The following is a 6,821-nucleotide window of genomic DNA, read 5'->3' as shown; positions in this document are numbered from 1 at the left end:
TCGCATCGTTGGGAAGGTTTTTTTATGACTTATATTTTGCAAGTGAAAACATTTGTTCAAATGTTTTGAACACGTTCAAATGGATAATAATAATAATAATGCAACACTGCTTTGTAGCGTCGAAAGGGAATAAATTGGGATATGTTTCTCTTTATTTCGCTTTCTCTCTCTATTTCTCTTTTAATTTCTTGCTTTCATTTGCTCTCACTCTCTCATTCTATCTCTCCTTTCCTCTATTCCCCCCTTTTCCTTCCCTCTCTCCTTCTCTTTATCCCTCTCTTACTTTCTCTTTTTCTTTCCGTCTCTCTTCCCTCCCCTCTGTCTCTCTCTCTTTCTCTCCCTCTTAATTTCAACTTTTCTATCCCTCTTTCTTTTTCTCTCTTGTTTTCTCTTTTCTCTCTCCGTTTCACTTTCTAACGTTTTCTGTTCTTTCTCTCTCTTTCTCTCTCTCTCTCTCATTTCTTATCATTCTATCTTTCTTTGTTCTTTATGTCCTGTTCTTTCAATCACCCTCTCTCTCCTATTTTACTTAGTTCTCTTTTCTCTCCCTCTTCATTTATTTATGTACCTTTTCCTCTCTTGTCCTTTCTTCATCTTCTATTCACTCTCAATCACATTTTATTTATTTTGTTTCTTTTTCAGTATTTATTTCTCATTATATATTTACCCTCTGAATATCTTTTCTTTTTCTCTTTATGCCCTTTTCTTAATTTTACTTCTTTTTTTGCTTTATTCTCCTTTCTTTTGTTTATTCTTTTTCTCCATCCATCCATCCATCCATCCATCCATCCATTATCTGCACCGCTTATCTTCAGTAGGGTCGCGGGGGTGCTGGAGCCCATCCCAGCCATCCTCGGGCAGTAGGCAGGGGACACCCCGAACCGGTTGCCAGCCAGTCGCTGGGCACACAGGGACAGACAATTCACTCGCTCATTCCCACCAAGGGACAATTTGGACCGGCCAATTAACCTGCCATGAATCTTTTTGGAATGTGGGAGGAAACCGGAGTGCCCGGAGGAAACCCACGCAAGCACGGTGAGAACATGCAAATTCCACACAGGGGGTTCGATCTCATGACCTCAGAACTTTGCCGCACACGTGCTAACAACTGAGTCGCCGTGATGCCCCCTCTCTCTCCTATTTTTACTTATTTTCTACTACCTTCCTTTTTTCATTTTGTTCTCTTTTCCCTCCCTATTCATTTAGTTATGTATCTTTCACTCTCTTGTCTTTTTATCCCTCTCCCATTCACTCTCAATCCATTTTCATTTATTTCGTTCTTTTTCAGTATTAATCTTTCATTATATATTTTCTATCTGAATCTCTTTTCTTTTTATGTTTATTCCTTTTTCTTTATTTCAATTTCTTTTTTTCTTTATCTGGCTTTATTCCTCATTCTTTTGTTTATTCTTTTCTCTTTGGTTTTTAATTGTTCATTCATTCTTTCCTTATTTCTTTCAGGTTCAATTTACATTTCATGGAAAGTGGTAATACAAGGTGACCTGAGTGCTGGAGTGGGTGATGGAACGGTTGAAAATGTGGTTGACAGATGGAGCACCAGGAAGAAAATGAGAGTGGGAATACATTTATTGAGTTATGTGTTGAAAATGAGTTGGCGATTGGAAATACATTGTTTAAAAAGAGGGACGTGAATAAGTATTCCTTTATCAGAGTGGATGGTGGTGAGATGGTGGACAGAGCACTGATGGATTATGTAATGGTTAAGAAAGGGATGTTAAGTAGATTGTTGGATGTGCACGTTTACAGAGGTGAAATGAGTGATAAGTCTGATCATTTTTATGTGGAAGGAAAACTGAGAATAGATGGATCGTGGAGGGCTAGTTATAAGAAGAGTGTGAGGGAAGAGGTGAAAATGTCAGGAGTTGAATAAGGCAGAAAAGGAAAGAGAGTGTTAAGAGAGGATAAGGGAAGAGTATGAAGGGATTAGGAGAAGAGAAGTGGAGAGTGTGGAAACGGAATGAAAGTGGTCTAAAGAGGCAGTGTTTAGGAGTGCGAAAGAAGTGTGTGGAATGAGAAATGTTGGTCGAGGTATTAGGAAAGGAAGTGAATGGTGGAATGATGAGGTATCAGAGGCTGTGACAGAAAAGAGACGTGCCTTTGAGGAGTGGCTGCAAGATAAGAGTGGCTATCCGTTAGAAAGGTATAAAGTGAAGATAAGGTTGGTAAAAGCCGTAGAGGAAGCTGCAAAAAGGAAAGCAAATGATGGTGTCGAAAGATAGGGGTGAACTTTGAGAAAAGGAGAAAAATGTTCTGTAAAGAAGTGAGAAGAGTAAGAAAGAGCGAATCGGGAAAGGAAGAAAAAGTGAAAGATAAGGACGGTAGATTGCTGGTTAGCGGTAGTGCAGTCAGGACGAGATGGGCAGAGTATTTTGAGGAGTTGCTAAATGTGGAGGATGGGAGAGAAGTGAGAGTCGAGGCGATCGATGGTATGGACAGAATGCCCATGTTGGGTGATTTAAATGTGAAGCCTGTGGAAACATGGGAGGTACAAGAGGCAGTGAAAGAAATGAAAGAAGAATTAGAAGAATTTCCTTTTCATGTCATTCTTTATAACCATGCACACAGAACGAAATGTCGATACACCTGACCCGTACAGTTAAACTGTAGCGAGTCGATGCAGCCGCAGCCAAACAGGGCGCCGTCATTTTAGACCCAACTGTTGTGTTCGGAGTCATTAGGTGAACCAAACCCCCCAATTCCAACCCTTAATGCCGAGCACCAAGCAGGGAGGCAATGAGTACCAATGTTAAGTCTTAGGTATGACTCGGCCGAGGCTTTAACCAGCGACCTCCCAGTCTTGGAGCGGGCGCCCTACCATCTAGGCTACCGAGCTGGTAAAAAGGGGGAAGGCGCCTGGGTTGAATGGTTGTACTGCTGAATGCTTGAAAAAAAAGGTGACACGGCTATGATTGACTGGTTAGTACGCTTGTTGAATGTATGCTTTTTAAGTGGTGTGGTTCCTGTTGATTGGTGTAGTGCATGTGTGGTGCCATTTTATAAGGGTAAAGATGAGAAGTATGAATGTAGCAATTCGAGAGGTATCAGTTTGTTGTCCGGGTAAGCTGTATGGGAGAGTCTTGATTAAGAGAGTGAGAGGAAGAACGGATGAGTTGGTGATGGAGGAGCAGAGGGGTGTCAGGAAAAGAAGAGGATGGAGGATCAGGTGTTTGCTGTACGACACGTGTGTTGAGAAATATTTTGCAAAAGGTAAGAATGTTTATTTGGCTTTCATGGACTTGGAAAAGGTGTATGACAGAGTTGATAGAGAGGCGTTGTGGCAAGTGATGGTAATGAATGGAGTGGGTGGAAAGCTGTTGGAAGCATTGAAGAGTTTTTACGTGAACAGCAGAGCATGTGTAAGAGTAGGGAGTGAGACAAGTGAGTGGTTCCCTGTGTTGAGCGGTGTGAGACAGGGGTGTGTGATGTCACCATGGCTGTTCAATGTGTACATGGATGGTGTGGTGAGAAAGGTGGATGCAAGAGTATTTGGCAGAGGTGTAGAGATGATGGATAACAGTGGAACGGTGCGGCAGGTAAGTCAGTTGTTGTTTCCAGATGACACAGCGCTTGTGGCTGATTCTATAGAAACATTGAGAAGATTGGTCATGGAGTTTGGAAGAGTGTGTAATAGGCGGAAGTTATGTGTGAATGTTGGGAAGAGTAAGGTGATGAAGTGTTCACGTGATGGAGTGGGAATGGCGTTAGAAATAAGGTTGCATGGACAGGTGCTGGGAGAAGTTGAAAGCTTTAGGGGCCGGTCACACAGACATTTGCGGCTGAATCACGGCTAAAATTTTGCTTTTTTTTTTTGCCCGTGGTTGCCCGGGATGGAAAATGCGCAAAATTTGACAACCCGCCGTTCATCTGTGGTATGGCCGGAAAAAAGACGCCGGCGACTGTTCCGCTTCCTCATCGCGTCATTTCTGCGTCATTTTCTCGTGTGGACCACGGGTATAAAAGCTCCCGAGCCGGTGTTGTGCCCAAATCCGACTCATACGCAACACAACAACCCCCCCCCCCACACCCTCGCGTGAACGCGCATTCTGCTGCGATCGCTTTTGACCTTTTCATCCGCGTTAACAAACGCATTTTGTAGAATACGATCGCACTTTATTGTTTAAATAAACGCGTTATTTAGACTAGGATCTCCCAATTATTATAATTAGCTCGCTTTATTGTTTTAATAAGCGTTTAATATAGAATACGATCGCTTCTGATGAAAGCGCAGCAGAATGCGCGTTCACGCAAGGGGGGAAGGATTTACCGTTCGATTACGTTCACAACAAAAATAAAGACGGAATGGATTATGTTGTATTACATTCCCAACGATTGCAAGACGAAGTGAATTTGGTTATATGTTCGCCATTACATTAGCTATAAGTGAGATAAAACGAGGTATAAATAGTTGGAGAAGCGAGGAAATGCAAATCTCGGCAGGAATGTATTTATCGGGCTGTAGAATTCATAATCGCTCTAGACACAGTCCCGTGAATATCAAGATTTCAAGCTATGGCATCATATTTATTTTATTATCTTAAAAAAAAATGTCAAGAAATAAATATGGGTTAAGACGAGATCACTACGCTGACGGGGAGGGGTTTATTGAGGGTAATTGTTTTATCTATTTTTCTAATTATTCATTATCGATCAGTTCATAACACGTTACAAAGCTTGGGAGCCGGGACTCTTAATCTCAGCCAAAAGGGGTTTTTAAGGGTTATTGTTCTATCTTTGTTATTCATTATCCATTATCCGTTATCGGTCAGTTCATAATACGCTACAAAGCCTAGGTGCCGGGACACTTACTCTTAGCCAAAAGGCCAAGCTAAGGTCCTAGCCCTAAAGCCTTGCTGCGATCATTGCGAATGCACCGTTCCCGGAGGTACTGCAATACCGGGCCGGTGCGTGGAGCGGACAGAGCAAGCTCCTATTCCATCTCCAAAGGCCAAGTTAAGGACCTAGCATCAAAGCCCTGCTACGACCATTGTTAATGCACCGAAAGATTTATTCGAAATGAAGAGAAACTACGCTGACGGTGATCCATGTTCACCCCCTTGACGTCACGAGCACAATGGTGTGCTGGCAAATCGCGCTGTATATACGCGGAGAAAGGCGTTTGACCTTCACACGCGTAACACGCTAATTTCACGTAATAACACCGCGATACAGGCGCAGAACATGCTATTACCATGCTCCGCCCACGATTACCCGCTGAAATTTCCCGTCCTACCCATGTGTAACTATGCCCTGGCCGCGGCCAGAGCACGTCGTTCCGCGTCATTTCCGCGTCATTACCTCGTGTTGACCACGTGTGCGGCACGCGGTTTAACACGTGCTCAAACTTTTGAGCAGCTCAAAAGTTTTGAACGCGGCCAACCACGTGAAAATTTCCGACCGCGAGTAAAGCACTGCTCTATCTCGTCTATATGGCGGTCTCAAAACGTCCAACAGCGCCCAACGACATCTGCTTCACGGCTAGAAGTTTACGGCCGCGGTCCAGCCTCGATTAACTCGTGAAAGGCTGTGTACACGCGCTCTCAAGAATTGAACAGCGCAAAATTTTTTCGCGCTGCCACCCGCGCGCGAACTTCCGACCTCGTGTTATGCACTGCTTCAGGCGATCTCAATGCGTCCTATAGCGTCCGCCTCAAAGTCAGAAATTTCTGGCCGTGATTCAGCCGCAAATGTCTGTGTGACCGGCCCCTTAAGTATTTGGGTTGTGATGTGGCTGCAGTTGGTGGAATGGAGTGCGAGGTATTGCACAGTGTCAATCAAGGAAGCAAGGTTTTGGGTGCTCTGAGAAGACAGATGAGCAACAAGAGTACGGATGTTAAGAGGGGACTGTATGAGAGTGTGATTGTGCCGACTGTATTGTATGGTGCAGAGACTTGGAACCTGAACGCAGATTTAAGAAGGAAATTAAATGTTTTTGAGATGAAGTGTTTGAGGAGTATGTTAGGAGAAACAAGATTTGCTAGATTGAGAAATGAAAGCGCGAGAGACAGAACTGGAGTAATAGAGGAACTGAGCAAGCGTGTGGATAAGAGAGTACTCGGTTGGTTGGACACATGGAGAAGGATGGATAGGGAGCGAATGTTGAAGAGGATCTACAGAGCAGAAGTAAATGGAAGGAGACCAAGAGGAAGGCTGCGATTGACGTGGATGGATGGTGCAGGAAAGAGGTCTAAATCTAGTGAAAGCTAGCACTATTGTTGGTGATAGGAATGAGTGGAGAGGTGTTGGGAAAGGATAGGGGGTTGTTTGGACGCGTTCTAAGGGGTGGGCAGGGCACCCGTATGATGTGGCAGAGGTAAACCAGTGAAAGCTGTTGAACAAAAGAGTGTGTTGTGTCACCCTGGGCCGAGTGACATGGCCGCTTTCTTGTGTCCTGTGTCATTTGGAGGGACGAAAGCATGACCGACTCGGGTGCCGAGGTGCTTAACTCGTTTGGGTGTTTGGGCATTTGGGTTGTCCGTGGTCCAAAACATTTTGTGTGTGTTTTTTTGCTACTTTTTCCCTTTTTTATTTTGTTTGTTTTTGTATGTGTTTGTCTTGCTTCCGGTCACCCCTCTTGAGGGATATCTATAGATAGATAGATGATAATTTTCCAAAATATTATATTCTTTCCTTCAGGTTGACTTAAATTTTATACACAAGAAGGAGAGATGTAAAATCGTGAAGTTTTATTTTAAATCATGATTTGGTCATCATTCATATATAAAGTCTAAACATTCGTATCTATTGGGAAAAAAAATTTATCATGAAGAAAGAGAAGTAAATATAAATACATGTCCTTTCAA

The 6,821-nt window shown here is 43.3% G+C and overlaps 1 pseudogene; it reads right to left on the bottom strand.

The window, feature by feature from the left end:
- Positions 1-4,888: 4,888 nt before the first annotated feature.
- On the bottom strand, positions 4,889-4,970 carry LOC148363705 (U2 spliceosomal RNA; annotated as a pseudogene).
- Positions 4,971-6,821: the final 1,851 nt, after the last annotated feature.

The sequence above is a fragment of the Urocampus carinirostris genome, chromosome 6 (genome assembly GCF_059441175.1).
Source record: "Urocampus carinirostris isolate Australia breed hairy pipefish chromosome 6, RoL_Ucar_1.0, whole genome shotgun sequence".
NCBI classification, from domain to species: Eukaryota; Metazoa; Chordata; class Actinopteri; order Syngnathiformes; family Syngnathidae; genus Urocampus; species Urocampus carinirostris.
Note: the sequence above shows the minus strand (reverse complement) of the source record. Positions and strands in the feature narration are given on the sequence as shown.